This window comes from Macaca nemestrina, chromosome 13, assembly GCF_043159975.1.
Source record: "Macaca nemestrina isolate mMacNem1 chromosome 13, mMacNem.hap1, whole genome shotgun sequence".
Taxonomy (NCBI): Eukaryota; Metazoa; Chordata; class Mammalia; order Primates; family Cercopithecidae; genus Macaca; species Macaca nemestrina.
Window position 1 is genome coordinate 35,684,261 of NC_092137.1, and position 13,535 is coordinate 35,697,795.

The 13,535-nt window shown below is 34.8% G+C and overlaps 1 protein-coding gene across 29 annotated transcripts in view; it reads right to left on the minus strand.

Moving 5' to 3' along the window:
• LOC105464832 (putative uncharacterized protein encoded by LINC00269) overlaps window positions 1-13,535 on the minus strand; it is a 54,196-nt gene that overhangs the window by 15,654 nt on the left and 25,007 nt on the right. For 13 of the 29 annotated variants that reach the window (XR_011611608.1, XR_011611606.1, XR_011611599.1 and 10 more), the window contains one exon: window positions 10,179-10,223. The exons of 7 other annotated variants lie outside the window; for them this stretch is intronic. The gene's annotated coding sequence lies outside the window, so the exon portion shown is untranslated. Of the gene's footprint in view, window positions 1-10,178; window positions 10,227-13,535 lie in introns of all 29 variants that reach the window. 9 more of the 29 variants (XR_011611607.1, XR_011611601.1, XR_011611604.1 and 6 more) reach the window with 1 other exon arrangement.

The following is a 13,535-nucleotide window of genomic DNA, read 5'->3' on the forward strand; positions in this document are numbered from 1 at the left end:
TAAGTTTGTTAGGTTGATAATTAATATAGCATTATTACATGTAACAATTATAAAGACAAGTATATGTGAACATATAGGTTTGTAATAGTTCTATAAATACATAAAGTGGTACATTACTAAATCTAGGTGGGCTGTGCATAGATACATATGAATATGAAATCTTTAAGACAGCCATTTAAAAAGGCAAAGTAGTTTACTGTCTTAGTTAATTTGTGCTGCTATACAAAATACCAGAGACTGGGTAATTTATAACAAATAGGAATATATTTCTCACAATTCAAGAACTAGGAAGTTAAATATAAAGTTGCCAGCATCCAGGGTTTTAGCGAGGACCTTCTCACTTGGCAGAACGGGTGAATTCTGTATTCTCACAGGGAGGAAGGTAGAATGGCAACGAGACCTAGCTAGTTTCTTTGAACCTCTTCATAAGAGCATTAATCCATTAATGAGGGCAGAAGCCTCCTAGCCTAATTGCCTCTTCAAGTCCCCACCTCTTAATAGTGTTGAATTGGAAATAAAGTTTCAACATAAATTTTGGAGGGCACAGAAATATTTGAACCATAGTATATAACAAAAAAATTAAAATGGAATTCTAAAAAGAAATTAATAATCCCAGGAAAAAAAGGAAGAAAGGAAGAACAAAAACAAAGATAAGTAGAGAAGGAGAAACAACATGGTAGACTCAAACAAAACCATATCCATAATTTTGTTAAAAGTTATAGATCAAATCATTTATTTTAAAGGCACAGATTAACAGAAAATATAAAAACAAGGCAAAACAAAAGATCAAATATTATGCTAACAACAAAAGACAGGCTAAAATCATAAAGATAATAGTAGGCTAAAAGTAAACATATATAAAATCAACTATGCAAACAGTAAGTGTAAGAAAGTAGAATATTAGATAAGATACGTTTTTAAACGAATATATAACCAGAGATACAGAGACACTTGGTAGTAATAAAGGTGTAAATTCATGAGGTAGACATAAAAAATGTTGCCTGAGCATGCTCAAGTAACAGAGTTTCAATACACATAAATCTTTTAAAAAAGAATTAAAGAGATAAAAGACAATTTCACAACCATAACCACATTGAATTAATGGATATTTACAGCACCCTAAACCTAACAAAGGCACCATAGATATTCTTTTTATTTGGTCATAATGTATTCAGCAGAACAGACAATTCTGGGTAACAAAACAAGCCTCAATAACTCCTAACTTATTGAATGCAAACAGATTATACTCTCAGACCAAAATGAAACTTAAATTAAGAATCAATAACAGTAAAATAACCAGAAAAAGTCTAAATATTTTTAAATGAAATAATATATTTTTAAATAAAGATTGGGTCAAAGAAGAAATTACAAAAAAAGAAAATATTTTAATCTAATGGTTCAAATGTATAGCTTAAATATATATGTTAGAAAATAAGAAAAATCTTAAATCAAGTATCCAAATTTCGATGATAAGAAACATAGAAGAGAAAATTAAACCTAAATCAAGCAGGGGCAAAATATTATTGAAGGTAACAGCAGTAATCAATGAAATGAAAAGTATAAACACTGTAGAGAAAATCGATGGAACCAAAACTTAATCATTTGAAAAACAATTAATAATGACCATAAAATCTAGCTAAAATGATCAAAAAAAGGAAAGAGATAAATTACTAATATTATGAATTGAAAGGAGGGACATCATTACAGATCCTTCCAACATTCAAAGGATAATAAAAGGATACTGTGAACAACTTAATATGAATAAATTTAACAAGCTAAATGAAATGGACAAATTCTATGAAAGACAAAATTACTAAAGCTAACCCAACAAGAATTAGAAAGTGTAAATAGTCCTATACCAGTTAAATATATTAAGTTTTTCATTGAAATTATTTTCATAATCAAACTCCAGCCTAGATGGCATCACTGGTAAGCTCAACTCAACATTTGGGACACAAATAATACCAATACTATGCAAAATCTTTTAGCAAAAGGAGGAGGAAGTAATACTTTCCAATTTAATCTATAAAGCCAGTTTACTTAATTCCAAAACCAAATAAAATTTAAAGTTTTTTTTGTTTTTGTTTTTGTTTTGAGACAGAGTCTTACTCTGTCATCCAGGCTGGAGTGTAGTGGCGTGATCTCAGCTCACTGCAACCTCTGCCTCCCAGATTCAAGTAATTCTCTGCCTCAGCCTCCCAAGAAGCTGGAATTACAGGCACTCACCACCACACCTGGCTAATTTTTTGTATTTTCAGTAGAGGCATGGTTTTACCATTTTGGCCAGGCTGGCCTTGAACTCCTGACCTCGTGATCCACCCAGCTTGGCCTCCCAAAGTGCTGGGATTACAGGCATAAGCCACCACATCCAGCCAAAATTTAAAGTTTTGAAAGCAAAATAACTACAAACCAATACTCCTTATACATAACTTGCAAAAATCTTTAACCAAATTTAATCAAATGAAACCACAAACACATACCAGGACCAAATGCTCTTTATCCCAGAAATGTGAGGCTTGTTAACATTTGAAAATGAATCAACGTACTTTACCATATTTATAAAATAAAGGAAAAGAACTCTATAGTTTTTCAAGACATGCAAAGGAAAGCATTTAACTAAGCCCCATGCCATCTGTAATTTTAAAAAGCTTTCAAAAAGCTAAAAATAAATAAGAACTTCCTTAACTTAAGGGCATCTAAAAAAAAAAAAAAAACTATGGCTCTACGGCTGATAGCATACTCAAGGCAAAGCTGTCTACTCTAACCACTTCTATTTGATATTGTACAATAAAGCAAGAATAATAAATGATACTCAGATTATTATAGACATCATGATTGTTTATTTAGAAAACCATAAGGACTATAAAAAACTACTAAAGGCAGCAAACCTGTTTAGCAAGGTTGTAACACATAGCATTAATAATCAAAATACAGTTATGTCCCTGTGTTTTATCAACAAATAATTAAAAATAAAATAATTCCAGCTATGATAGCCTAAAAATAAAAAACTTAGAAATAAAATTAACAAACTATATGCAAAAACATTGAAAATAGTAAACTAGAGGCCAGGTGTAATGGCTCATGCCTCAAATCCCAGCACTTTGGGAGGCCAAAGCACGTGGATCACTTGAGATCGGGAGTTCGAGACCAGTCTGACCAACATGGTGAAACCTTGTCTCTACTAAAAATACAAAAATTAGCAGGCCATGTTGGTGCGGCCCATAGTCCCAGCTACTAGGGAGGGTGAGGCACGAGAATCGCTTTAACATGGGAGGCAGAGGTTACAGTGAGCCAAGATTAGGCCACTGCACTCCATTCTGGGTGACAGCAAGACTTTGTCTCAAAAAAAAAAGAAAGAAAGAAAACAATAAACTATGTCATAAGAAAATCAAAGAACACCTAATGTTTATAGACTGGTAGACTCAATTTTATCAAGATGGGCAGTGTGTATTTGGCATCATCCAATCTCTTGAGGGGCCAAACAGAACAAAAAGGCAGAGGAGAGACATATTCACTCTCTCTCTCTGTTTGAGCTGGGACATCTGTCTTCTCCTGCCCTCCTGCTTCTCAGGCCTCTGGACTCAAACTTAGTTACATGAATTACACCACTGACATTCCTGGGTCTCCAGAAATAGATCCACACTTGTATGGCCTATTGACTTACAACAAAGATGGCAAAGTAATTCAATTGAGAAAAGATCAAAAGATCAAATAGTGCTGGAACACCTGGATATCTGTATGGAAAAACATGAACTTCAACCCTCACCTCAGACTGTACACAAAAATTAACTTAAAATAGATTATGCAAAAGGTAAAAGGTAAATCTGATAAAGTTTCAGAATAAAACATTGGGTCAGACAATGATTTCTAAAACAGGATACAAAGAGCACAGACTATAAAAAACAAATTTATAAGACAGATTTTATCATGACTATAAATGTTTGTTTTCTGAATGACATAGTTAAGAAACAGAAAGCCAAGCCACATACAACAAGTTTTATAAAATACTTACGAAATGGATTTGTACCTAGAATATTTAAATGAATCTTATCACTCAACAGTAAGATTAAAAAACTAAATTTTTAAGTGGGTAAAAGACTCATAAAGATAGTTTTAAAAAGAACATATGTGAATGAGTAATAAACACATGAAAAGATATTAACATCACTAGGCTTCAGAGAGATGCAAATTAAAACCACAATGAGGTAAAATTACACACCCACTACAACAGTCAAAGTTAAATAGGCTGACTACAACAATTTTGAGAAAGATGCAGAGGAACTAGAATTCTCATACTTTGCTAATATGAATGTAAAATTGTACAGCCACTTTGGAAAATCGTATAGCAATATCTTATAGAGTTAAACAAGTATCTTTATCCACAGACATTTCATTCCTACATGTGTATTCAAGATAAATAAAAACATAACTCTACCCAAAGATGTGTACAAAAATATTCATGTCAGTGTTAATTATAATAGATACAACTCAAATACCATCAAATAGTCATCTAGGGTTAACTACTACTCTGTGATAGGAATAAATAATTATTAATAATGCAACACTATACCTCAATCTGAAAGTCATTATGCTAATTATAAATCAAACACAAAATAATATATGCCATATGAATCAATTTATATAAAATTATAGAAAAGGTAAAACTATGGTGACAGAAATCAAATCAGTAGGTTCCTCTACCTGAGAACTGAGAGGAAATCAACAGCAAAGGAGCACAGAGGAAGTGTCTGAAGTAAAGAAATTGATCTGTATATTAACTACATTGTTAGTATAGGCATGTATACAGTTACCAAAATTCATCAAACTATGTACTTAAACCAGATGAATTTTACTGTAATTAAATAATACCTAAGTAAACATTAACACATTAAAAATGTGAAAAAGGTACCCAGTATCACATCCTTGAGAGAATGGCAGAGATCAGTGCAATCTTAAAGACACAAAGATCACTAGAGCAGTGTTTCCCAATATTTCTCTATTTAATTCAAAAGTCTAGCCTTCTCTCCAACACTCCAATAAAAATAGATACTGGTTTATGACAGTTGACTCCTGCAAACTTAATCAAGTGATAGCCCAAATTGCAGTTACTGTCCCAAATATGATATCTTGTGAAAATAAATTAACATAGCTTCAGGTGCATGGTATGTGGTTTGGGGTGAATGAATTTTTTTCTATCTCTATCAGGAATTAAGATCAGAAACAGTTCACATTTATGTGAGGTAAGTAATAGTATACATGTAGTGTTCATCCCAGTGATAGTAATTCTCCCACTCTCTGTCTTAATATAGCTCAAAGCAACTTGGGCAATTTAGACATTTCACAAAAACAATTAATTAGTCTACTGTGTAGAGTGTCACATAAATTGAACCAGAGGAGTTAAAAGTGGCAAGTACATTGGATGACTTGTTAAGACAAGTCACTTCAGAAAATGAAATATAAAAATAATGAAGTTTTGAGGGCTCGTGACATTAGTAAAGTGTAAGTATTTCATGATCTGCGTCATGATGCAACATTCCTACAAATGTATATGAAATTATTTGACTTTACACTTCCCTCTAATAAGAAAGAAACACAAAGCTTAGAATACCTCTTTTGGTTCTGGAAATAGCATATTTTACTTTTGGGATTTTGTTCCAACCTATTTATCTAGTGATAAGGAAAGCTTCCAGCTTGGAGCGGAGTCCAAAGCAAAACTAGACCTGTAAGAGAAACAGTCCTAAAACTTGATCCATATGACCTGGCAGATCTTACCAAATTAGAGGTATGGGTGGTAGGAAAACATCCCTAGTGGAATTTATAGCAAATTCAAAAAAAAAAAAAAAAGAATAACGATATAGATCCCTAGGGCTCTGGAGCAAGGCCATTTCATCTGCAGTATTAAATTCTGGACCAATCGAAACAGCATCTAGCACTGTATTTGGCTTCATAAAGATGAAAAAAATTAACCCTGAGACCTCAAATGACCATGTGACCAAATCTGCCATTCATGAGCATAGGTTTGAAAAGACCCAGCATCATTCTGTAATAGAATGGAAGACATACCCAGGATTTGACATGAGTAGTGTGAGAAGACACAGATAAACTGCACAAGCAAATGAAACTTCTACTCCATTAATGCTGCATTATTACATCTTCCTTAGCCCAGAAAACAGGCCCAGTGTTCTGGAGAAAAATGTATACTGCCGTACTTATGGAAATGTGCATAAAGTATGAAGATATTTGGTTTGGTGCCATAATCCCAAAAGACACAGTCCAAATGGCATAATCCACTATGTCAAAATCCTGAAAGTCTAAAATCTTGAAAATCAAAATCCTGCAAATATAATTCTGAAAATAGTAATTCCTGAAACACTTTATAAATACATTAATTTGCATTTTAAATGTGGATTTATTTGTTAAATGTATAAAAACACAACAGAACACTTCATAGACCACTTTACACAATAAAATAGAAAATAATAACGTTATTTTTGCAAGCATAAACACTCAGGTATACTAATGACAGTTGCATGGGTATAACAGTTACGAGCAGATGAAACATATCATAAAGAAATAGGTCAAATAATGAAAAGTATAAATGCATATCAATGTGGTTGGTAATTGCATGCACCCAGCTTTACAACTATAATCACCTGAAATACTTTGACAGACAATTTTGACAAGATGGATCAAAAACTATGATGGGTTACAATCACATATGCAGTCACTAAAAGAGCTGAGCTCTTCAGAAATTTTATCTTTCATCAATCTAAATGTACAAAAAGGATATCTCCCCATATATTGAAGAAGTTTCAACATTTTTATATACATGCACAATGCTTATACACAAAGTCAATGTTCTCATAGTGCACTTTCATAAATTTTCAAAAAGTACGTAAAACAAATTAGAATCCTCTAAACATTTTTACATCATTTATACCTTCAGTATTGAAAATGGTACAAAGATGAAATACATAGCATGGGTTATTTTTCTCTAATACTGACAATTTAAAACAGCAAAAATGAAAAGAAGAAAGGAAAAATTATGGAACAAAACAGAAAAACTAATAACTTTAACATACGAAAAAAAATGTATTACAGCAGTAGATTATGGGCCATGGCATAAGGATAGTCCATAAAATTTGCCTGGCTTTTATCATCATTACTATATTTTGAAGTCTTGCATTACAATAAGTAGCTTTTTTTTCTTTGAAGGGATGGCTACATTTGAATTCATTTTTTATGTAGCATTGATCTTTTGGAAATGCTTCTATGATTGGATATACATCCACGTGATCATTCCTTCTTAATGTTTCCATCTTCTGTGCCATGATTCTACTTTCTTTTGGGTGCATGGAAATACATTTCTCTCATGCACTTTTACACAGACCACAAATTTGGAGTAAATAATACTGTTGCGCTAACAGCAATATTTGCATGTCTTCTTAACCTACTGTGCACGTGATTACATTTGAATCAGTCAGTAACTTCACTGGTTTCTTCAGACAAATGTAGCTTCAATTCATTAAAAGCTTCAGGAATTTTAGCAGCTGGAAGGACTGCCAATGCAGACAAAATGACACATTTTAAAACTGATTTTAGGATTTAAGGATTTTAGATTTTAAGGGATTTTGATCTTTTGAGACTTTTTAACATTTGGGATTATGGCACTGGGGATTATATCTTTAGGGATTATGATAGGAACCAAAGATATTTATACCACAGTTATGCCCACCAGGTAGGATCCACTATGGAGGAAGCATGAAACAGCCCAACAGACCAGCCGTTGTGGCTCACATCTGTAATCCCAGCATTTTGGGAAGCCAAGGCAGGCAAATCACTTGAGGCCAGGAGTTCGAGTTCAATCTGGTCAACATGGAAATACCCTGCCTGTCAAAAATACAAAAAGATTAGCCAGTCATGGTGGCACATGACTACAGTCCCAGCTACTCGGAAAGCTGAGGCATGAGAATTGCTTGAACTCAGGCAGTAGAAGTTGCAGTGAGTCAAGATCATGCCACTGCACTCCAGCCTGGGCAACAGCGAGACTCTATCTAAAAAAAAAAAAAAGGATTTTCATCAGCTGATATCAGCCAGCCTCTGTCATTGGCTACCCCTGTGCTGGCATGATGGGCCCATGGATGGAGTAACCATGAAGGTAAAGGTGAAAATTATGCACGAGCTCAAAAACATGGATTTTTACTGACCTAGGACCTAGGCTGATATCTTGTCTTCCACCGCCAATGTCTCCTAGCAACAGAGACCAATGCTTAGTCCTCAACATGGCATTACAGCTTGAGAAATCCAATCAGCCATATCAGGGCAAGTTTATTATATTGAACCTCTTCTACCCTGGAAGGTATAGGTATTTATCATAACTAAAATCAGTATATAATCTAGGAATGTTTTTGCTTAACTTTCTCTTAGGGCCGTGGCTAGCACCACTATCTCAAGTTTTTTGAAAGTGTCATCCACTGAAACATTGGGATCCTACAAAACAATGCTACAAATAGGTAACCATTTTACAAGAAAGGAAATACAACACTTGGCATATGTCCAGGGTATCAACTCTCAGCCTACAGAAAACTGAAATGGCTTTTTGAAGGTGCTGCTTACGAAGGCTGTTCTTGCAGGATGGAAATAGTCTTCTAGGATGTAATATATACCCTTCATCAATAAGCACTCTATGGTGATGTTTTCCCATAAGTAGCATGCATATTTCTAGAAGTCAAGGCGTTGAAGCATGATTGGTACCATTTACCATTACTCCCAGTAAGCCACTTGAAAAATTTATCATTTTTGTCCCTACAAATTTAGGCTCTCTTGGTTTAGAGGCCCTGAAGTCCAAAGAAAGACGACTTTCATAAAATGATGTAGTAAGAATCCCATTAAAATTAAAGCTGTCATTACCTGGCACTCATTTTGAACTTTTTATGACAAAAGACAAATAATCAAGGTAGAATCACCATTCTGTCAGGGGTAACTGAATTTGGTCATCAGAAAGAAGACAGTTGTTTTTAAACAGTGGTGCAGGAAATAGCACATGTGGCTCCCAGGCAATCCACTGGGGCTTTAGTTGACAATGTCCTGCTCAATTTTGATGATACATGTATAAGATTGAGCAGGACATTACCTAAACTAATAGTGATCAGGAGCACACACTCCTCAGTGATACAGGTCTGTGTCACATCACCAGGTGAGGTGTCTCAGAAATGTACAGCGGCCCTCTTACCCAATAGCTGAGAACAGAGATTTCACTGTGATATAGTACACATGGCCCTTTCACATCTGTGCCCTCTGTTACTCACATCTTAAATTCACCCAATTAATTTTATACAGAGAGATCCCATCCCCAGAATGTTGCTGTTACTAAGAACTATGCCTTTGGGACAAGATGTAAGTGCAGCTCTTCCTCCATACCTGGCTCTCTTAAATCTCCTGTAAAGTGTGCCCTACTGCAGCAACATTCCCTAGGGCAGGAATATTCCCTCATCACCTTTGTACCAATTAAGACCTATATTGAGCAAACCCTTAGCATGTCCTTACGTCTCATTTCTTTATAAGCAAAAGATAAATTTCTTTATCAAGGGAGTTTTCTTAATTATCTTCCTCATTCTTTCTCTCCTCAGACCTCAAATTCAGGAAATAAACATTCAAGTAATAGGCACTCATTAATTATCAAAATTTAAGAAAAGATGAAAGATTGTTTTAATAAACATTTTGTTTTGTGTTACACAAAGGCTGCCTAAAATAAGCTCATTAGATTAAATGACAGTCTTGTGATAAATTGAGAGTTATAGTTTGTAATTATTTAACACGCTATTTCCCATGGGAAATATTTTCATTATTTGGCCTCAAAAATAAAATTGAAATTAAAAGAGAAAGAGTAAAATGATTTGAGTCTGAATTAAATAAGCATACTCCCATATCTCTCAAACCAAAATCTAGTCAATTCTTGTTCTGACATGGTTTATTATATAAGAAAGTCCATGAGTAAATTGATGGCAGTTTTCCTAGCAGAATAATAGATAAACTAATTTAACTTTTTGGCAATATTCTTCTATTTTCTCATTTAGGTGCATCATTATATTAGTCATGGGGAAACAATGAGGTGTACCAAATTGGAAAAAAAGAGAAACCAAGTTCCCCTGTGAGCATTAAATGTGGTGAACACTTACTTGTAAACCATAAATAATCAGTTTTCAGATGCCTTTTGGAATTTCCTGCTGGAGATAAAGATAGATTAATGATATAGATATAGACACAGATGATATGACTATAGATACATATATACAGATATAGACAGATACATATGCTCAGATGCCCAGTGAATACTAAGCCACATATTTAATATGTAAATTGGAGTGACAAAGTTCCTGCTACAAATCATTCAGATAATTCTTCCCATGAAACTGAGTACTGATGCTTTAAAATGGAAAACAGAGTCATGGCATACAAAGGTAGTAATATTATATTCCATATACCACCCACAAAGTCCACTTCAAGGAATCTATGAAATCTGTACTTTTAATCACTGCTACCCATAAGTACCTAATAAATAGGGCTTAAACCTAACCCTAACCCAACATTAGCCAGTGGCCACAAATGGGCCTTTAAACAGAATAATAAAACCCAACCCCTAACTCCATTTCCAATAAAATCTTCAAACTTCTAAAATGTCTTCACTGAATTAAAACCTCATGAGGCTCAGCACGATGGCTCACGCCTGTAATCCCAGCACCTTGGGAGGCCAAGGCAGGCAGATCACAAGGTCAGGAGTTTGAGAACAGCCTGACCAACATGTGAAACAGTGCCTCTACTAAAAATTCAAAAATGAGCTGGGCACAGTGGTGCGCATGTGTAATCTCAGCTACTCAGGATGCTGAGGCAGGAGAATCACTTGAACTTGGGAGGCAGAGGTTGCAGTGAGCCGAGATAGTGCCATTGCACTCCAGCCTGGGCGACAGAATGAGACTCTATCTCAAAAACAAAACAAAACAAAAAACACCTCATTGACCCATTTATTTATCTAATCCTCAAAAATTTACTCAGTATTCAGTGTCTTCTGGAACTGCATTAATTTCTAAAGACAAATAAAAGAATAGTACCTGCCCTCATCTGTTCAAATTCTAAGAAAGTCAGAAAAAGCAACAATAGCAGACTGAAGTTCTATCTAAAGAAATATTAAATTATATGTAGTCATTTTTAAATTATTTTTCAGTTTTCCAACCCCAGTCACACATTTTTGTCCTTAGCTTTTATATTCACAGGCAGAAAAAATGAGCAAATCTAATTTAATATTTATTATATTTAAATATAAATTTTTCTCAAAATTCTTGTGCTAATTCAGTACAGTAATTTTAACATTTACATAGCTTGAATACCTCCTATGAATAAATCATCAATTTACAACGTTTTCTGGTGACTAAATGCTTTTCATATGCTCTGTATCTTTTGCAATGGAAAAACTAAACCAGATAATTAGAATCCTATTCCAACCCCAACCCCTTCAGTGCCTCCTTAACACTGGCCTACTATAATTGACCAGGAATGAACATATTATATATTGCCACTTTGCTCCATTTCATACAGGACACAATTGACCCATTTCTGTCATAATGTTAATAGGATATCATTAACCTTCTCTAAACAACCACTGCTGCTGAATAACAACTGCTTTAAAGACAAAGATATATAGTTAGAGAGCCTGAATTGTTTAAAAAAAAAAATAGCAGACAGATCTGTGAATAAAACTGCTCTACAGAGGAAGGCATGACATCCCTATGATATAAAAGAAAATAGGTTAAATTAAAAATATTCTTAAAAGAAAAGGAATTTGAAATTAATAAAAAGTCAAGCACTAATATTCTCCATATAGAATTAGTCAACTGCAAATCTTTCATGAGAGTCACCTATGTAATTCTTCAACAGTTCATTTTTCATGAGTTTCTCTTTGGAAGGATATGTTGGAGAGTTATTTTATTAAAGATTACCATTTTTGTCAGTTATCATTTTAGAATCACTGAAAAGATTAGTGTTAGCTCTAATTATTCTTCAATATTAAGAAGCACTAAAGATAAATGTGCACATTTAAAGGGTTCAAGATCATAATGTTGCATTAATATTCATGCAGTATATGTCAATGCATAACTTACACCATCCTAAAATGACAAATGAATTTCTAGGTGAACAGGTGTCTGCTGCTTTTGAAGGTATCTTTATCTAGTTGGTGAGTACAGACATACTGTTATCAACTAGGCAAGATATTACTCTTTATTTTAACACATTGCATTAGTCCATCTTGCATTGCTATCATGGAATACCTGAGGCTGCGTAATTAATAAAGAGAAGAGGTTTATTTTGGTTCATAGTTCTGCAGGCTGTATAAGAAGGATAGTACCAGCAACTGTTTCTGGTGAGGGCCTCCAGAAGCTTTCAATCATGGTGGAAAGTGAAGGGTAGGCAGGCCTGTCACGAGATAAGAGAAGGAGCAAGAGCGCTGCCAGGCTCTTTTAAACAACCAGCTCACATGTGAACTAACGGAGTGAGAACTCATTACCGTGAGGGGGACACTTCGTGAGGGATCTGCCCCCATGACCCAAATACCACCTCCCAGGCCCCACCTCCAACACTACAGATTACGTTTCAACATGAGATTTGGAGGGGACAAACATCCAAACCATCTCACCCATATACCTACAGTTTTTTCTTCAATGAGTTGCAGTTAGAATTAACTAGAATATGGAAGAATCTAATATCTTTCCTCTGTTCTACTATGTCTCATTACACTGTCAAGTATTTACTCAATTCACTTGAGTTTTACAGAACAATGCCATCAATTTGTTTTCCTTCCTTTTTCTGTCATCATGATTTAATTTCACACGTTGTATAACATCATGAAGGTCAGGAATGTTACCTCAATTTCTGTCAGATACTGCTGAGAAACCAGAAGAAAATCAATGACATATCTTTTTTTTTTTTTTTTTAAAGGGCAGGGAATGGTAATTGAGAAAAATAATCCCATTCTTCTGCTTATTAGTACGTTACTGATCCACATTTCAAGTAGTAGGAATTGGCCGGGCATGGTAACTCAAGCCTGTAATCCCAGCACTTTGAGAGGCCGAGGTGGGCGATCACCTGAGGTCAGGAGTTGGAGACCAGCCTGGAACAACATGGTGAAGCCCTATCTCTACTAAAAATAAAAAATTGGCCAGGCATGATGGCACGCATCTGTAATCTCAGCTATTAGGGAGTTTGAGGCAGGAGAATCACTTGAACCTGGGAGGCAGAGATTGTAGTGAGCCGACATTGTGCCACTGCACCCCAGCCTGGGCAACAGAGCAAGACTCCATCTCAAAAAGAAAAGAAAAATGAAGTAGCAGGAATTAAGAAATACAGGCTGGGCACGGTAGCTCACATATGTAATCCCAGCACTTTGGGAGGCTGAGGCAGGTAGATCACCTAAGGTCGCGAGTTCGAGACCAGCCTGACCAACATGAAGAAACCCGTTTCTACTAAAAGTACAAAATTAGCGG